Source organism: Salmo salar, chromosome 11 (assembly GCF_965601325.2).
Source record: "Salmo salar chromosome 11, fSalSal1, whole genome shotgun sequence".
Lineage (NCBI taxonomy): Eukaryota > Metazoa > Chordata > Actinopteri > Salmoniformes > Salmonidae > Salmo > Salmo salar.
In genome coordinates, this window is record NC_138301.1 from 27,567,635 (window position 1) to 27,587,954 (window position 20,320).

The 20,320-nt window shown below is 42.7% G+C and overlaps 1 protein-coding gene across 3 annotated transcripts in view; it reads right to left on the minus strand.

The window, feature by feature from the left end:
- Positions 1-20,320, minus strand: part of st5 (suppression of tumorigenicity 5) — a 90,390-nt gene that overhangs the window by 65,153 nt on the left and 4,917 nt on the right. For 2 of the 3 annotated variants that reach the window (XM_045688846.2, XM_082957536.1), the window contains exon 1: positions 16,431-16,589. The gene's annotated coding sequence lies outside the window, so the exon portion shown is untranslated. 3 annotated transcript variants of the gene reach the window in all.

Below are 20,320 nucleotides of genomic sequence, written 5' to 3' on the forward strand. Positions count from 1 at the left end.
TTGAATTTGAGACCTTGAGAGTATAAGTGGGTCAATGTGCTCTGTGCATATTTGGCCAAAACCATGACAAATATGGAGCTTAATCTCAGCCATGGGAGTGCCATATCAGATATCAGATGGATGACTTCACTGGATTCCTAACAGTGTGAGTAAACACCAGAGCATAAAGTACAACAACCAAGGAGAGAAAGGGCTGTGCTGTGTGAGGGACTCATCTGTGCTCTAGGCTCTGCTCTGTTAATCCAGCATCTCCCTCTCTCTCTTCTCATACAAATTAATGGAAATACAGAAATCATGAGGTCACAGCTCCAAACGAGAATGGTCCCTGAAGTCTCACAACAGAAGACAAATGTCTTCGGTTGCCACAGAAACGGCAGAAATATTTCTGAATCATTCAGGCCACTTGGACAGGAGATCTGGGCTTGTTTAAAAGAAACCTTCAATCTCACTCCATTGTTTTCCCATCAATTTAGAGCACAAAACTTTAAAAGGTAGAATTAAAGAAATTAAAGAGCACGGTCTCTAGATTGTAATTACGGTGCACCCTTAAAATCGCTGTTTGAGATTGAAGTGGGCAAGAATAGCCAGTAATTGCAAACAAAGCACAGAGCCAACTAAAGAGGGGAGACACTCCATCCCCTTCTGATTGGAATGTGTGTTTTTATCCGTCTCTGCTTGACTAGAGCAGCCAAGACTAACAGACTTGCTCTCTTCCCATGAACGTGTTCACCTAGAGGGCTAGGAAAAAAAAGCCTAGCTGTGTTTTTATTGCAGACTTTAGTTTTAGAGGCTTGTAGTTTGTGTGCTGCTGAAGGCTCTAAGGACTCAGGCTAAACAGGGATCTGATTGACATGATGACAACATCGCCTGCGTTACGTGCGCGAACATTGCAAAATACATTTACACATACAGTTGAAGTCGGAAGTTTACATACACCTTAGCCAAATACATTTAAACTCAGTTTTTCACAATTCCTGAAATTTAATACTAGTAAAAATTCCCTGTCTTAGGTCAGTTAGGATCACCACGTTATTTTAAGAATGTGAAATGTCAGAATAGTAGTAGAGAGAATTATTTATTTAAGCTTTTATTTCTTTCATCACATTCCCAGTGGGTTAGAAGTTTACATACACTCAATTAGTATTTGGTAACATTGCCTTTAAATTGTTTAACTTGGGTCAAACATTTCGGGTAGCCTTCCACAAGCTTCCCACAATAAGTTGGGTGAATTTTGACCCATTCCTCCTGACAGAGCTGGTGTAACTGAGTCAGGTTTGTAGGCCTCCTTGCTCGCACACGCTTTTTCAGTTCTGCCCACAAATTTTCTATAGGATTGAGGTCAGGGCTTTGTGATGGCCACTCCAATACCTTGACTTTGTTGTCCTTAAGCCATTTTACCACAACTTTGGAAGTATGCTTGGGGTCATTGTCCATTTGGAAGACCCATTTGCGACCAAGCTTTAACTTCCTGACTGATGTCTTGAGATGTTGCTTCAATATATTCACATACTTTTCCTTCCTCATGATGCCATCTATTTTGTGAAGTGCACCAGTCCCTCCTGCAACAAAGCAACCCACACATGATGCTGCCACCCCCGTGCTTCACGGTTGGGATGGTGTCTTCGGCTCGCAAGCCTCCCCCTTTTTCCTACAAACATAGTGATGGTCTTTATTGCCAAACAGTTCTATTTTTGTTTCAACAGACCAGATGACATTTCTCCAAAAAGTATGATCTTTGTCCCTATGTGCAGTTGTAAACCTTTTTTATGGCGGTTTTGGAGCAGTGGCTTCTTCCTTGCTGAGCGGCCTTTCAGGTTATGTCAATATAGATTATTTTGTACCCGTTTCCTCCAGCATCTTCACAAGGTCCTTTGCTGTTGCTCTGGGATTGATTTGCACTTTTCGCACCAAAGTACGTTCATCTCTAGGAGACAGAACGCGTCTCCTTCCTGAGCGGTATGACGCCTGCGTGGTCCCATGGTGTTTATACTTGCATACTATTGTTTGTACAGATGAATGTGGTACCTTCAGGCGTTTGGAAATTGCTCCCAAGGATGAGCCAGACTTGTGGAGGTCTACAATTTCTTTTGATATTCCCATGTCAAGCAAAGAGGCACTGAGTTTGAAGGTAGGCCTTGAAATACATCCACAGGTACACCTCCAATTGACTCAAATGATGTCAATTAGCCTACCAGAAGCTTCTAAAGCCATGACATCATTTTCTGGAATTTTCCAAGCTGTTTAAAGGTAAGTCAACTTACTGTATGTAAACTTCTGACCCACTGGAATTGTGATACAGTGAATTATAAGTGAAATAATCCGTCTGTAAACAATTGTTGGAAAAATTACTTGTGTCATGCACAAAATAGATGTCCTAACCGACTTGCCAAAACTATCGTTTGTTAACAAGAAATTTGTGGAGTGGTTGAAAAACGAGTTTTAATGACTCCAACCTAAGTGTATGTAAACTTCTGACTTCAACTGTGCATGTTATTCAATCATTTCATTCAAACTGCTCGTGTGCTTCAACGAGCGTCTGCGTAGCCAGGCGCTAAAATAGAACTCCCATCTCCCCATTGGTTTTTAGGAGCATATACCCACGTGGGTGAATGAAAGATGAACTGAGGTCCACACTCCATTCCAGTTGGTGGTGTTAATGCACCTTAAAGTTGGTTGCCAACCCCCATATAAAGTCCACAGAAAAAGAAGACTGAAGGAGGAGAGATTACTAGAAACTAACCATGTTTCCCCTTTCATCTGTGGATTAATTGTCAGAGTAGAGACTCAAAATGGGTCAAAATTCTACAAAGATCCAGAAAAAAAGGACCTAGTGCATTTCAGGTAAAATAAAAACCCAATGTTTGTATCCCATGACAAATTAGCTAGCAACATCAAGCTAGCGAGCTAAATGTCCATGAATGTTTCATGTGTTTCGACCTGTCCCCAAATTAATATAGTTGGTTCAAGGTTCATGTTGATATTTCAACCTGACATTTCGATGGCGGACGCACGCGCATGCTTGGTCTAGTCGGCATGTGAGCCAAACGGGCCATCACTTTTACACTACTCTGATCAACATTATATTCAATCAAAGGGTAATGACTTACAGTCTTGCATATTTCTCTGCCTGATTGATAATGGAGTTCATATCATTATCATAATTTCACCAAAACATGTTTATTATATATTCATGTATTATTGTGTTGAAACGGATGTTCAGATCAAATGTGTTGTTTCTTCAACGCTTCTCTCTATAACGTCACACATTCTGTGGTGTCCATGACATCGCAGACATCAGCACCCAGAGGAACCCGTGTTACTAACCCGTGATCACGTGTGGCTCAGTTTGTAGAGCATGGTGCTTGTAACGCTAGGGTTGGGAGTTTAATTCCCACAGGGGACCAGTACCAAAAAAGTAAGAAAATGTGTGCACTCCCTACTGCAAGTCTCTCTGGATAAGAGCGTCTGCTAAATGACGTAAATGAACACCCTGTCATTTCACCATAAACAGTCCCTGGATGCCCACATGTCCCTCGCACAGTTTCCTCCCTTCAAATGCCACTCTCATCTAAAATACAGTCTCAGCACTGAAACAACCCCTCTTCCAAAGTGTTTCGGTTTCTATGGAGGTCAATAGAAAACCCAGAGAGGAGGGTGCTGGGCTCTGGTCAGAAGCTGTTTGTTTACAGGAAGTAGTTATATGAAGCAGCAGTAGCCCTAGTGGAGCTGAGCTGAGCCCTACAGAGACAGATGAGGAGAGCGACGGCACTGAGCCCTACAGAGACAGATGAGGAGAGAGACGGCACTGAGCCCTACAGAGACAGATGAGGAGAGAGACGGCACTGAGCCCTACAGAGACAGATGAGGAGAGAGACGGCACTGAGCCCTACAGAGACAGATGAGGAGAGAGACGGCACTGAGCCCTATAGAGAGAGATGAGGAGAGACGGCACTGAGCCCTACAGAGACAGATGAGGAGAGACGGCACTGAGCCCTACAGAGACAGATGAGGAGAGAGACGGCACTGAGCCCTACAGAGACAGATGAGGAGAGACGGCACTGAGTCCTATAGAGACAGATGAGGAGAGAGAAGGCACTGAGCCCTATAGAGACAGATGAGGAGAGAGAAGGCACTGAGCCCTATAGAGACAGATGAGGAGAGAGAAGGCATTCCTGCTGTCATCTATTTCCTGTTTTAGTGGACTGAGAGGACAGAGCATACGTCTTCATTTTGATCCAGCTGCACAGGGAATTGCCAGAATATCCTGATAGATCCTAACAACTGCAGTTGTTTTGGTTCGTTCGGATCTTCTGCAGGCAGGGAAAGCCAAGGTATTCAGAATGTGAGCCTTGGAGTACAGTGATGGTGATTAGGCTACACTCAAACACATAGCCATAGGCTCTGGTCTGTATTTATTTCTGTGCACACAACCATAAGTACCCAAAGGTATACTTGGAGTTTCACCTGTACATGCTTTCATTTACTATTGTCATCAATGTCACAACATTAAAAGGCATGTGAGAAAAACAGAACATGTAAGCACATCCGTGGTGACTCCTCAGTGGAAAAATGGGAGGACCATCATCTTCAGTGAATTTCATAAAAATAGTGAAACATTTAAAAGTTACCCTTTTTAGATAAAACTATACTAAACATATTCACGTCACCAAATAATTGATTAAAACACACTGATTTGCAATGAAGGTCCACAGTTGCCTCAACAGCACTCTGTGGGGTAGCACCATTATGTAGCCAGAGGACAACTAGTTTCCGTCCTCCTCTGGGAACATTGACTGCAATACAAAACCTAGGAGGCTTATGGTTCTCACCCCTTCCATAGACTTACACAGTAATTATGACAACTTCCAGAGGACGTCCTCCAACCTATCAGAGCTCTTGCAGCATGAACTGACATGTTGTTCACCCAATCAAAGGACCAGAGAATAAATCTAGTACTGAAAGCAAAAGCTACAGCTAGCTAGCACTGCAGTACATAAAATCTGGTGAGTAGTTGACTCAGAGAGAGAAAGACAATAGTTTAACAGTTTTGAACAAATAATTTCTTTAAAAATGAATGAGAAGCAAGAGAGAGAGAGAGAGAGAGAGAGAGAGAGAGAGAGAGAGAGTGAGATATTTAGTTGTATTTTTTTCACTTTCACTTAGCTAGTGAATGCAGCTAGCTAGATTAGTCTACTCAAGCACCCGGCTTTAACAGAGTGGGATGCTATGTGAGCCAGCTGGCTATGGCTGTCCAACACTGGAACTCTTCCAAGTCAAGATAAGCTTTTGGTTTTATTAATTTATTGCCACCTGGGCCCACAGGTGTAACTACTAAACTGCTTGCTGACTGTACACTGTACTGCATGATTGTAGTGGGTTTACTAACGCTTTAGTTCTAGTAGCTATGTTGACTATGAGACGTTAACTAATATGGTGACAATGATATAGGCTGTGTGTAGCGGTTAGCGGTTATGATATGAAGGTTTTTTCGCATGGTCACAGACAGCTGATTCTGTAGAAAAACTTTTCTTAAAACTGAAGCAAACGGAACGAAACGGGGAAAAACATATCTGAATTTGTCCAACAGAAACTCTCGTTTGCAACTGTTGGACTAATGATTACACCCTAGATCAGTGAGATGCAAGCAAGAGTATGCAAGGCAGTATTGAATGTGTCACTATCACCTTGATTACTCACATTTTTTCTCGTTTTTTTCTCTGCTGCAACCTAGACTAGGTTGCAGCAACCTCATGATGGGTATAGACAAAATGTGAGTATCATGTAGTAGCCTAAACCTAGCTGGGTGAATTGAATATGAATGACAGTTATCCAATATGCTGTAATAGAAATAAGGCCATGTTCATAAAAAATTATAATCCTCCCTCATTTTACACTTCACCGACCACCACTGAAGAACATTAAATATTAGATGAAATTTGGACAGAATATCAGATGTCTGAAAATATTGCTATTTCTTTTAAATACCTGCTACAGCTTGATGAAATCGTTTTTTTTCATTGACTTATTGAAAGATGCACAGCTGTAAAAATACTGTCGCCTGTGCGTAAAAACACTTTCAATAGTAACATCTGGAAAGCAAATACAGTATGCTTAGAAAAAAGGAGAACTTATCAAGACAGGCATACTGATAAACCACAGCAATTAAAAACACATTTGAAAAGTCTCTCAGCTAATCTTAATGGTTCTGTCAAAACAAATGTAGAGTACCCCAGGATTCTTTATAGGCCTAGGTATCAATTTTGTAAGAACTTCAGATCAGTACAGTTTCCAAATATGAGGCTTACTGCCTATACCTACATTGAGTGTACAACACATTAGTAACACCTGCTCTTTCCATGACAGACTGACCAGGTGAATCCAAGTGAAAGTTATGATCCCTTATTGATGTCACCTGTTAAATCCACTTAAATCACTGTAGATGAAGGGGAGGAGACATGTTAAAAGATTATTTTAAAGCCTTGAGACAATGTATACATGGAGTGTAAACTCAGCTTAAAAAGGACCATGTCTTTCAAAGATAATTCGTAAAAATCCAAATAACTTCACAGATCTTCATTGTACAGGGTTTAAACACTGTTTCCCATGCGTGTTCAATGAACCATAAACAATTAATGAACATGCACCTGTGGAACGGTCGTTAAGACACTAACAACTTACAGACGGTAGGCAATAAAGGTCACAGTTATGAAAATTTAGGACACTAAAGAGGCCTTTCTACTGACTCTGGAAAAACACCAAAATAAAGATGTCCAGTGTCCCTGCTCATCTGCGTGAACGTACCTTAGGCATGCTGCAAGGAGGCATGAGGACTGCACATGTGGCCAGGGCAATGTCCGTACTGTGAGACGCCTAAGACAGTGCTACAGACAGGACAGACAGCTGATCGTCCTCGCAGTGGCAGACCATGTGTAACAACACCTGCACAGGATCGGAACATCCGAACATCACACCTGCGGGACAGGTACAGGATGGCAGCAACAACTGCCCGAGTTACACCAGGAACGCACAATGCTCAGAAACAGTGCTCAGAATGTCCGCAATAGGCTGAGACTGGCTTGACTGAGGGCTTGTAGGCCTGTTGTAAAGCAGGTCCTCACCAGACATCACCGACAACAACGTCACCTATGGGCACACCCACGGTCGATGGACCAATCCGTCGCTGGATTGGCAAAAAGTGCTCTTCACTGACAAGTCGCGGTTTTGTCTCACGAGGGGTGATGGTCGGATTCACGTTTATCGACGAAGGAATGAGCGTTACACTGAGGCCTGTACTCTGGAGAGGGATCGATTTGGAGGTGGAGGGTCCGTCATGGTTTGGGGCGGGGTGTCACAGCATCATCGGACTGAGCTTGTTGTCATTGCAGGCAATCTCAACGCTGTGCGTTACAGGGAAGACATCCTCCTCCCTCATGTGGTACCCTTCCTGCAGGCTCATCCTGACATGACCCTCCAACACGACAATGCCACCAGCCACACGGCTCGTTCTGTGCATGATTTCCTGCAAGACAGGAATGTCAGTGTTCTGCCATGGCCAGCGAAGAGCCCGGATCTCAATCCCATTGAGCACGTCTGGGACCTGTTTGATCGGAGGGTGAGGGCTAGGGCCATTCCCCCCAGAAATGTCCGGGAACTTGCAGGTGCCTTAGTGGAAGAGTGGGGTAACATCTCACAGAAAGAACTGGCAAATCTGGTGCAGTCTATGAGGAGGAGATGCACTGCAGTACTTAATGCAGCTGGTGGCCACACCAGATACTGACTGTTACTTTTGATTTTGACCCCCCCCCCCCCCCCCCTTTGCTCAGGGACACTTAACTCCATTTCTGAAAGTCACATGTCTGTGGAACTTGTTCAGTTTATGTCTCAGTTGTTGAATCTTATGTTCATACAAATATTTACACATGTTAAGTTTGCTGAAAATAAACAAAATTGACATGGATGTTTCTTTTTTTGCTGAGTTTATATGTGTAAGTGACTTGAACGGGGTATGGTAGGAGGTGGTTTGAGTGTGTCAAGAACTGCAACGCTGCTGGGTTTTTAACGCTCAACCGTTTCAAGTGTGTATCAAGAATGGTCCACCACCCAAAGGACATCCAGCCAACTTGACACAACAGTGGGAAGATTTGTCAAAACGGGCCAGCATCCCCGTGGAACACTTTCAACACCTTGTAGAGTCCATTCCCCGGTGAATTGAGGCTGTTCTTAGGGCATAAAGGGGTGCAAGTCAATATTAGGAAGGTTTTCCTAATGTTTTGTACACTCAGTGTATATGGAACACTTGGTAATGACAAAGAAATGGCAGTGATTGTTAAACAGGCTACTTGTGCAATGCAAGAACAGTAGGCAGGTTTCAGCGTGTAATTACAAAGAAGCCAAGTTGAGGGCAACAAGTGAATTGATGATTCATAGGAAATTAAATTCACAAAATTGAAATTACTTTATTTTTTTTAATTACTTTATATTTTTAAATTACCTTTATTTAGCTAGGCAAGTCAGTTAAGAACAAATTCTTATTTACAATAACGGCCTAGGAACAGTGGGCAAACTGCCTTGTTCAGGGGCAGAACGACAGATTTTTACCTTGTCAGCTCGGGGATTCGATCTAGCAACCTTTCAGTTACTGGCCCAACACTCTAACCCCGAGGCTACCTGCCGTCCAAATGCCATCTTAATATGTTGTTACTTCAGTTTTGAGTGTTGAGTGTTTTAAGTGTTTGAGTGTTGCACTCTATGTGCAATCAGCCAATATTTACTATGTGGCACCCGTGGCTACACGGCCAATATTTACTATATGGCACCCGTGGCTACACTCATAGAAAAAAATGTGCTATCTAGAACCAAAAACATTTTTTCGGCTGTCCCCATAAGAGAACCCTTTCATTTACACTTTATGAAGAACCCTTTCCACAGAGGGTTCTACATGGAACCCAAAATAGTTATCCTATGGGGACAGCCAAAGAACCCTTTTTTCTAAAAGTGTAGTGATATAGGTTATATGCACAACCTACTTCAAAGTTCCCAACAATGGAGAGATTTGGGTCAGAGAAGTCCAAGATGGAGCTTTGGGGAGTAAACAGTAAGGCGTTAACCAGCTGACTTCCTGAGACTGATACCATCTCTTCACATTAAAAAACTAACTATAGGCCTCCCGTTTCGATCCCAGGCTGTGTCACAACTGGCCGTTACCGGGAGCACCATAGGGCGGTGCACAGTTGACCCAGCGTCGTTTGGGTTAGGGGAGGGTTTGGCCAGGGGGGCTTTACTTGGCTCATTGCGCTCTAGCGACTCCTTGTGGTGGGCCAGGCACCTGCAGGCTGACTTCATTCGTCAGTTTAACGGTGTTTCAGAGGACGCTTGACTCGACCTTCGCCTCTCCCGAGCCCATTGGGGAGTTGCAGCGATGAGACAAGATTGTAATTGGATATCACGAAATTGGGGAGAAAAACAGGGTAAAATAGGTACAGTTTCTCTCCTGGGATGTCAAAGCAGCAGCAAACTGTCAAACCATGTTCAGTAAAAGGTGGTCATGGTTCGTGTCTAGGGCTAGAGTACGGCAATGTCTTAAATGGCACCCTATTCCATATATAGTGCACTACTTTTGAAAAGAAGGCAAGAGTCCTGTGAAAACATTTTCTATGATCTCTTATTAATTACTTTAGGCCCAACCTTTGGCACTTTGTCTTTCCTTGTTATTATCACAATGTTATGGTCACTACAGCAAATGGAATCTGATATTGCTTTGGAGCAAAGCTCTGCAGCGTTAGTAAAGATATGATCAATACAAGTGGATGTCACAGATCCAACACTTTTGGTATGCACTCTAGCTGGTTGAGTGATAACCTGGGTCATATTACAGGTATTGGTCACAGTTAGAAGCTTCCTCTTGAGAGGATTGCTAGATGCTAACCAGTCAATGTTCAGGTCACCCAAAAAATAGACCTCTCTGTTATTAACATCACACATATTATCAAGCATTGCAGACATATTATCAAAATACTGAGTGCTGGCACTTGGTATATGAGATTTAAGAACACTGCATACTAAACTTATATTTTCAGTAATTTATAAATGTCAAGGAAGAGATGCTCAGATGAGACCAGTGGTGTAGTGGAGGGTAACCACAAGTAAACACACTTTATTTTTGCTTGACAGTTTACCCACCTTTTGCAGAAAAATGCATTGACAGTAGGCGTTACTTTTTTCACAGACCGGCGATCAGAGTTTATCCACCTATTTTCTCACCACTGCATCACTTGGTGTGAAGTCAGCTTTGTTTGACCCACAAGGGTTAACTACATATTCAGGAATGCACCTCCCTGTCAGATATTGACATGGAATTTGAGTATTGATTTAACATTCAGCAAACGTTATGAACAAGACAAAAGGGAGCTAACAACTGTCCTTTCAACAGGCTGTCTGTCCTCCCACCTCTGCATTCTAGTCATGCTGCATTTACATGGCCTAAATCCCAAATAGCACCCTATTCCCTTCATAGTGCACTACTTTTGACCAGAGCCTTATGGGTCCTGGTCTAAAGTAGTTCACTATAGGAAACAGGGTGCCATGTGGGGAATGACAGCAGGCAGATTTACACCCACTCTGCCCCCCACCCAGGGGTCCACAGACAACCAGAAGTGAACTGCAGGTTAACCCTGACCCTGCATGACTGAGGCTCATACATAATACATACAGTATTCTGTTGAACTACAGGACACAAGGTGGAAAAACAGATAGATGGATGGATGGAAAACACTCCACATCAAAGGAGATGAGTTTCTCGTCTTACCTACATTTGGGATGCGCACTGGATAAGCACTGATTGAGCAACTGGTTGAGCAAGTAATGTTGTTGCACAGTAGTTACAAGGAATACAATACTGTGATATGATCTCTCTGAATCATGAGTTAAAAAAAATTAAAAAAGGCCTATCAACAACAATGTTCAAGGTATATGTTTATTCTCGCCAGGTTCCTCAGAGCCAGTTACAGTTAGAAAAAAATTGTGCCTTCTGTCAGGGGATCTAAGACATTTACTCTTTCCCTAACTGTCTACATGACTTACAGTATCTGCCATCCAAACCACTAACTCATAACTGTCCTGTTGTGTCTTAGCCATACCATATTCTACAGCAAAAGGCATATCCATTATGGGGGGAAATCGTGAGGATCACAAACTATGCTTGCTTGTTGAGGAGGCAAGTCTGTGTGTGTTCCTGAGACAGTTCGGGTTGGAACGGAAGAACTCTTTGTTTTCAACATGTCCTTGAGTGGGCAAACTCATGGTTAAAAAGTAAGCCGTTTATCGGGTGACCGAAACACACAAATACTATGCAAAGCTACTCCCGCTAGTTTGTGTGTGTGTGTGTGTGTGTGTGTGTGTGTGTGTGTGTGTGTGTGTGTGTGTGTGTGTGTGTGTGTGCGCGCGCATGTGGGTGTGCGTGCGTGTGACGTGCATGGGCTGTGGAATGTTTCATCTCATAGTGAAGCCATTAGGTCCATGGCCTTGTCAGCCTTGACAGGCCCACAGGCCAGCCCATCACATAGAGGAATGTGCTAATATTTGTCCTGTCCATCAGGCCTGGTATTCAACACATTAGACAGGAGAGGGGCGGGAGCTCGGAGCACCAGGCTTCAATGATAAGAGCTTCTTTATCATCCAATAAAGATTCTCAGACACTCAACTATGCATCTTTGCTCATCAACACCTGGCAGTTACATACCGAATATGAGATGTCAACGTGATTTGGTGAACACAGCACTTTTCATGGTTTGGGTTGTGATGATAACAGTAAGTTAAATGAACCTCCTGAGGAGCAGCCTTGGCTTGATGTCATTTCCATCCAGCACCACCACATCTCTGGTGGAAATCAAGTAATAACAACAGACACAATGGCTTCCAGAAATAGAAGCATTGTTCTAATTTTGTTCTCCAGTCTGCTACTACACCTCTGTCTCAGCCTCTCTGGCAGACATGTCGTCCTGACCATTTCTGCTGATCAGCATACTCCAAGGTTTTCAAACTACTGCTGAGCTCACTTACAGCCAAGAGCCAGCCAGGGAAAGCAGAGTAAAACCTCTGAAAACTCTTTCCAGACGTCACAACTCACCAGAGGACATGAGGAGTGTATGGACCCATGTATCCACAGGCATTCTTTTTCGTCTTCAAAAAACCATTTCATTTTCTCCCGTGCGTTCTCGGCGAGGAAAGAGGTTTTGGGACTGCTGTTGGAAATCCGACATCAGACGTGAGTCTGGAGGTTGAATTACTGGATAAATACCATGTTAGAGGGGAAGGAGGAGCCACTCCAGACACTCAGTCCCTAGCATAACATCATATGGTCCTCATAAACCTTTTACATGGAGGAGACGCATTGGAACTGTTCATGTGGTGTATGTACATACAGCCTGTCGTCATGGACCAAGCATGTGTTTAGGTTGAGGAGAACGACTATGAATAACGTCTCGGGTAACATGAAAGCATTATAAAAGGCCTTCTACCTGGATGAGAACTCAGTTCCTAATTAACAGTCCATACAAATCTCCTCTCTGCCTCGCTCTAACACATAGGCCGCAAGAGGCTGGCTTTTGTCTCCTTTTGACTTTCAGTGCCAGATTTTCGAAAGAATGGTCCAGTGGACATCTTTTCGTCGAGTGGGCGGCTGTTTGCTGAGCACTGTCGGGCCCCTTAAATATCCATCCCACAGAGCTCCATTCGCCTCTTTATGGGCAGGGGCACCACAGGTTGACACTGTTCATGGCAGCTGCACACTCCCTACACAATAACCACAAGTCCCTGCCACTGTAGCTCTCTGACTCAATGGGCCAGATGGAACCAATTCTTTCAGTCTTTTTCATTCCTCTTTTCTCTCCATCTTTCAGCTGTTTACGGTTCCCTTTTATCTTCAAGGCAATACTAATGGCAGATATGCCCTTTTTGGAAAGCTGGGGAAAAGTATTCTGGGCAACCTGGATATGAGCAGGCACAGCTGTCGGAGCTGCCATGTGGAAAACAGGCTTATGTCCATTTGAGCTGCTGCAGGGAGCTGGGATGTAGGATATATGTCACTGGGCTGACTTCTGACACACAGGCTTTAACTTCCAATGAAAGACGGAAAGGAGGACAAGACATTTTGTGTGCCTCCACTGTCTTACGACTGTTCTCCCTTACTCTGATATGGAAGAGGGTTCATTTATGGATCACGAATCTGAGGGATGAGAGGTGATCGGACTGAACCCTTATGACTGCCTACACTCCGTGGCCAGCTTATTCACAAAAATAGTTCACTCCTACTGACAGTGAGTCATGTGGCTATGGCTTGCTATATAAAGCAGGCAGACAGGCATCGAGGCATTCAGTTACTGATCGATTGAGCATTAGAATGGGCAAAACGAATGACCTAAGCAACTTTGTGCGTGGTATGATCCTCGGTGCCAGGTGCGTCGGATCCAGTATCACAGAAATGGCCGGCCTCCTGGGCTTTTCACACACGACAGTGTCTAGGTTTTACCGAGAATTGTGAGACAAACCAAAAACATCAAGTCAGCGGCAATCCTGTGGGCGATAACAACTTGCTGATGAGAGGTCGAATGAGAATGGCAAGAATCGTGCACGCTAACAGGCACGCTACAAACAAGCAAATAACGGCGCAGTACAACAGTGATGTGCAGAACGACATCTCGGAATGAACAACTCGTCAGTCCTTGTAACAGATGGGTTATTGCAGCAGGCGACCACACCGGGTTCCACTCCTATCAGCTAAAACCAAGAAGAAGCGGCTCCAGTGGGCACGCCATCACCAATACTGGGCAATTAAGGAGTGGAAAAACATTCCCTGGTCTGACAAATCCCAATTCCTGTTGCGTCATGCTGATGGCAGAGTCAGGATTTGGCGTAAGCAGCACCAGTCCATGGACCCATCCTACCTGGTGTCAACAGTACAGGCTGGTGGCGGTGATGTAATGGTGTGGGGAATGTTTTCCTGGCACACGTTAGGTCCCTTGATACCAATTGAGCAACGTTTCCATGCCCTGAAGAATTCAGGCTGTTCTGGAGGCAAAGGGGGTCCGACCCAGTACTAGATACCTAATAAACTTGCCACTGAGTGTATATCCTATGTAAAAGATAAGATAGATGGATTGCAGAAATGTTTAAGACGAGCTATCAAAGGAGAAGCAGAGAAAATACATTTGAATATCATTCCTTTTAAGGCACCTTTGCATGATCAAAACAGGAAGATATAATGTATAGTAAAGCAAATGGTATGTAATCCAGGGTGAGATAGTGACTACACGTCAAGGTGGAGCCTGAGTGCCAGCCTCCCAGCACTTACTTCAGGTCACAGGCAGTTTACCTTACCAATAGCCTTTACATGGCAGGTGAGCCTGAAATAATGCCATGCCCAAACCATTTTCAATATGCCTTGGACAGGTTTCAGAATGCCTATGAAAGGTTGTGCAAACACTCAGTATTTGTAATGCCAAACTCCAAAGAGAGAATGGGATTGGTGATATTTGAAAAGGATAGCATTTCCCATCTGCTTAAACAGAGGGAGTAGATTGCACTACACCCAAAAGTAAATCAAAGGTCTCTGTCATTCAAAACAAAAACAAGAAGTAACAGGAAGTGACAGCCTACTGTACAGGATCTTAGTTAAAGGCTGGGTGGTGAGCAGAAAGGATAACACAGAATACCTGTGAATCAGTGTCAATACTAGGCTTTTTTTGTAGTACTACTGATATTAATTACTGCATTGTTGGAAAAGAGCTTGCAAGAAAATACTTTTCACTTGTGCACGTGACAATATAAACGTTAAACTTGAATCACTCAATAATGTGTATTGTGCGATAATTTATGCCAAGTTACGAGCTAAACTTAGCTACATGACTACCTAGGATTCATACACTGGCTGAACTACCAAGCTTCCATTCCAAAACCATAGATGGCCCTATGTCTTGACATTTTTATTCGTGCTATGGGCCTAAAATGCAAATGGCTGAGGTGAAATGGAGTAGAAAAGGGAAAACCCGGAGGAAGATGCAGCACATTGAAGGCACTGCATAAAATTGATGCACCATTAACCTTTAACAAGGCAAAGAAAAAATAACTGACATAACTTCTGACACTTGTGGGGCAGACTTGTGGCTGGATTATCCACTGCTGCATGTATAGCCTAGACCCAGTCAAATGATGGTTTAACTGTGACATCCAATACAGTCATTCTCTGTGGGCTATATTCCACTAAGATCCTGTTCACAGTGTATCACATGGTTTCCCCATGAATCTTAAACCACTGAGGGATCAACACAGATCTACAACTCATCATCAAGGTTGGCAAGCTGACATTGAATTCCAACAGCTTCAACAGGATAGTGATCATTATATGGCTTATAGGCTAATAGTATGCCCAGTATGCCATTTAGATGCCAGTAAATAAAATGGTGAAAAGGCACCCTAAAGCTGTGTGGCTCCACTAAACATTGGGTTTCTATTATGGGTGATGTGTGGACACTGGGCATAGCAGCATACATATAGCCTACCAGTCTTACCCAATAACTGGGTGTGTGTATGATATCATACACATTGTCTGATAATGCCAGCCTAAAAAGCATCTGGTGACATCCCACCGTTGCCCCTGTTATGCAAGCCCTGGCCAGAGAACAGAGGGGCCTTCCAATCTTGCTGCTGACAATCCAGTCCAGTGAGAAGGAAAGGTCATTGTTAGATATGCACAATAGACAGTCTGTTCGGGAAAAGTTCAAGAAAAAGAGCTTGCAGCTGCAGCGTCTGCCTAGTCGCAGTGATAGTGAAAAACTTCATCTAACACAGAGATGCCCCTCAGAGAGAAACAATAGAATCCACATTAGAGGACATACAAGGCTATGATTATGGCTATTCTCACTCAACAGCATTAGTAAATCTGAGTCAGATACAATCTCAGAACGTTTGTAGCTAAATTATCGTAGCTCTCAAGAACCCAAGGAGGCCCAAGGGAGTTTAGGTTGACCCTCTTTTGAATTGAATAAATTATCTCGTGCTCCACAATGTCAACTTTAGTTTGGCAAAATGTATTTAGCCTCAACTCACTCAGTCCAATTTAATTGAATTGTTTTGACATTCACATTATCTACTTGAAAGAGCTCAGAACAAGGATGGCGTTACATCCCCCAAACTGTTATGTTACCAAATACGGTTAAAAAAAACCCCAAAAAATCCATTCGGTGAAATATTTATTGTAGGCTATACTTTAGGTTTGCCAATTGATACAATCGCATATAACCACGAGATGGATTTGCGCTTCCCGAACTCTGTCTGTACGGCATTCGGATACTTCTGTTGCAACTCGCTATATCCTCGTTAACCCTTTATAAACTATCCCCAATAATGTAAAAACTTCAAATGGCGACCGGCTTTACCTCAGAGTCGCGCCTCATTTCCACAGCCATTTTTCCCCCCAAAAATGCCAGCAAATATCAATCCCGTTAGATAAATTGTAACAAAAAAATAAAACGTTTCGCTTTGCCAGATAGCTGCAGCTTTCCCACTGAACTGAGAGTCATGTCTTTCCAACCAAATCCCTCCCTCTTTGAGACCTCTGGAGAGGCGAGGGCTGGACTAGTTTCCATGGAGATGGGTTGTTTGCCCCCCACTTCAATGGATCTGGCCCCTTTCCATTCTCTCTATCCCACACACAAGCGTGCAGCAGTTCTTTGTCTATTAAACAGTATATTTCATAGGAATGACCAAGAGAGTCAGATAGGCTCTGGAATTATCCTCAGGACGTCATTATCATGTGGTCCACATTCCATTTGGATCTTTTTGACACTCTCTTCCTAGCCTTCTAACAGCATATAAAGAGAGTGCACAAGACAACACTAGAGTGGTCTCAAATACACAAATGCCAGAGGGGTAAGAAAGTCTTGGAGTTGGAAACTAAAGTCAACAAGTGACTATTACAACATATAAAGTGGACAGCATGATGAGCCAGTACAGTATATTCCCACGTTTGGAGAGAGAGGTTTATTAAAACAACAGCTACGAGAGAACCCTATGTTTAGTTGTGGAATGAATAACTACTCGACTCAGCATGGATATTCTCTCAGGGAAACATTTAGAGAAGATTTCTGTGTAATTGTTTGATTTTGGTGTATCCAACTATTTATAACACAAACTAGCAAAATCACAATGTAACAAGAACATAATTAATAGGCTTACACACACTTTTGAACTGCAGAATGATACTCAGAGATGCAGAATGAATCCGCTATTCGTCCAGGAGATAGATAAGATGTCAAAACACATCTCAGAAGATAAAGTCAAGGTTGAACCTTTAAAGGCCTGTGTCAATTAGTGAAATTGTGTAATTATGAACAGCCTCAAGGGCTTGATGATGAGACTATCTCCAGAGAGAAGGGTTTGTCAAAGACATCATTTCAGGTCAAACTGAATGACGAACACACAGCCAATGAGTTGGAAGACAGTTGCCATGATTAGTCCCAACAGTCATACATATCTTTAAAATTAGGAGTATAGACTGTTATCAATTAACATAATACTTAACAAAAAACAAGTTAACAAAATACTTATTTAACAAAACTATTAACAAGATCCATTAAATGTTTTTTTGACATTATATGTAATTATACTAGGACATTATACTGGTTGGAGACATATCCCAAAGTAATAATTCCGATATTCAAAACAGTGAACACATGTAAACCCCTATGAGGACAGTTACCAGAATCCATGTACATATTAGCAGATGTGATTCCTTGTTGTTGGACTGCAGTGTGGATCCTGTCGCTCTCTGGTTGGTTTTATATAAGAGGGCTCTAGACAGGCTTAAACCTCATGCTCTGCTCTCCCAACATTAAACAACACTGCAGTCTGAGTCCAGACTAAACAAGGGGGAGGATGCCTGCTAGGAAGATCACCATACCCAAAGTTGCATCTGTTTTTCGCTTTCTTAAGTGAAGGTTCCCTCCAAGCAAAACAGCCTTTTTTAACAATCATTGTTCTAATTGTTCAGAGACTTTCGTTCTTTGTCATCAAAGACAAATATGGTCGGTAAACAATATGTGTATGGTCCGTAAACAATATGCGCAACACCTTTACGCTACTGATTTCTGGAACATTTTCGATGCACTTAAGAAAAACATGAAAAAACACAAACGAGCCACATGAATTCAAAGTATTGGAAACATGCATGAGTCAACACACGAGTCCACTCAACCTTACTCTGGTGAAGGGAACAGCTATTGGGCCACAGCAGAATTTGAAAAAGAACTGAGCATTTCTATCCAAAACAACTGGCACAAAGTCTACAATCAAGAATCAATGTCCCCTTTCACAGGAAAGGATGCAGAAGACTGAAAAGGGTAATTATAAAGCCTGTCTTTCATATCTACTCTATAATGTAATGCCTAATCATCACAAACAAATGTCAGTTTACAGCTTACCCATAAATCAATTCTCTCATCAATCCCTCTGAGCTTCAGCAGTAGAAACATAGATGGGGGAGAGATCAAATCTAAAGCCATCCCACTGCGCACAGACATCAGTTCAATATCTAGTTTTGATTTACATTTGGTTGAGTTGTCAACTAATGTGAATTCAGTGTGAAATCAACAAAAAATGTCACCATGTCATTGGATTTAGGTTAAAAGTTGGGTGATAATTAGACTAAATTCCCTTACACGGATAACTTTTTTCAAATCCAAATTTTGCTGAAATGATGTGGAAACAACGTTGATTCACAATTTGGAGTTGATCTACCTGTAATGAATAGAATCCACACCACAGTTCTACCCAGTCTCCCCCCACAGATCACGCCATACACGTGGTCTGTGGTTGTGAGGCCAGTTGGACGTGCTGCCAAATTCTCTTAAACGACATTGAAGGTGGCTTATGATAAAGAAATGAACATTCAATTCTTTGGCAACAGCTCTTATGGACATTCCTGCAGTCAGCATGCCAATTTCACTCTCCCTCAAAACTTGAGACATCTGTAGCATTGTGTTGTGTGACAAAACTGCACATTTTTGAGTGGCCTTTTATTGTCCCCAGCACAAGGTGCACTTGTGTAATGATCATGCTGTTTAATAAACTTCTTGATGTGCCACACCTGTCAGGTGGATGGATTATCTTGGCAAAAGGAAAAAGGCTCACTAACAGGGATTTAACAAATTTGTGCACAAAATTGGAGAGAAATAAGCTTTTTGTGGGTATGGAAGATTTCTGGGATCTTTTACTTCAGCTCATGAAACATGGGACCAACACGTTACATGTTGTGTTTATATTTTTGTTCAGTGTAGTTGTCTCTCAGACATGTCAAAGCGTCATAAAGTATAAAGAGTACTGAGTGGACTCTGACAGCTTTGTGCTTCAGATTAGCAGAGGTACTAGTGCTGTTTCATACTGGGAAAGGCTGGCTCCAGTAGTATGGATGCACAACGAAGAACAACCTCCTGGAATCCACTGTGGTGTCAAGAAGTCTTATCTTCAGGGTTTCTTCTGTACAATGTAAGCAATACATTACGCTGCTTCTCTGTGAGTGTAACATTAGAAAATGAAATACAGTCCAAACCTAAATAAGCACTACTTAAACATTCATAGAGAAATCACCTCCACAACCATGACAGAGAGACTTATTGTTTGTATAGGGCTACTTGCACAAGAGAATACAACCTTTTTCAATGCTCGGTCTCAGGAATTTGTCCACAGTTTTGATGGCATAAATCTATTTTAAAATCATCTCCCTGAGGTATACAACTCTCCACCTTTTACCCCCTGCTAAAGCCATTCAGGCATAGGGAAAAAAACATATGACCAGGCCAGTGTTTTTTGGACCCGTTACAGGTCCAATGTACCTTGCATAGGATCCATCGGTCATGTTCAGTGAACCCACAAAAGCCACAGACAATTGACAGTAACCCACTCGAGTACACTGTTGAGGCTTCACCATACCCTTACCACAAAATATTCCTGTGAGAGCCTCTCCTCCGGCATCTGGAGATTTTAAATAGCCAAGGGCCAGCGGGTCAAGGGAGCTATGGAAATGAGGATGGGCCAGTCACATATGAAAGCCTCCAAGCAGCCAAACAGCATAAGGTCTGATTGAATCACAAGTCTAAACTGCTTCTGTTTTAACATAAAGATGTTTTTTTTGGAACAACATATTCAATTTCAAGACAGGTCATGAGGCACCCTTTAAACTCCAGCAGTCGAGTCCTCTCATGTTGATGATGTCTATCCAATACTACTGCCCTAAGGCCTACAGAGACGACAAGACTCACCCTATAAATAC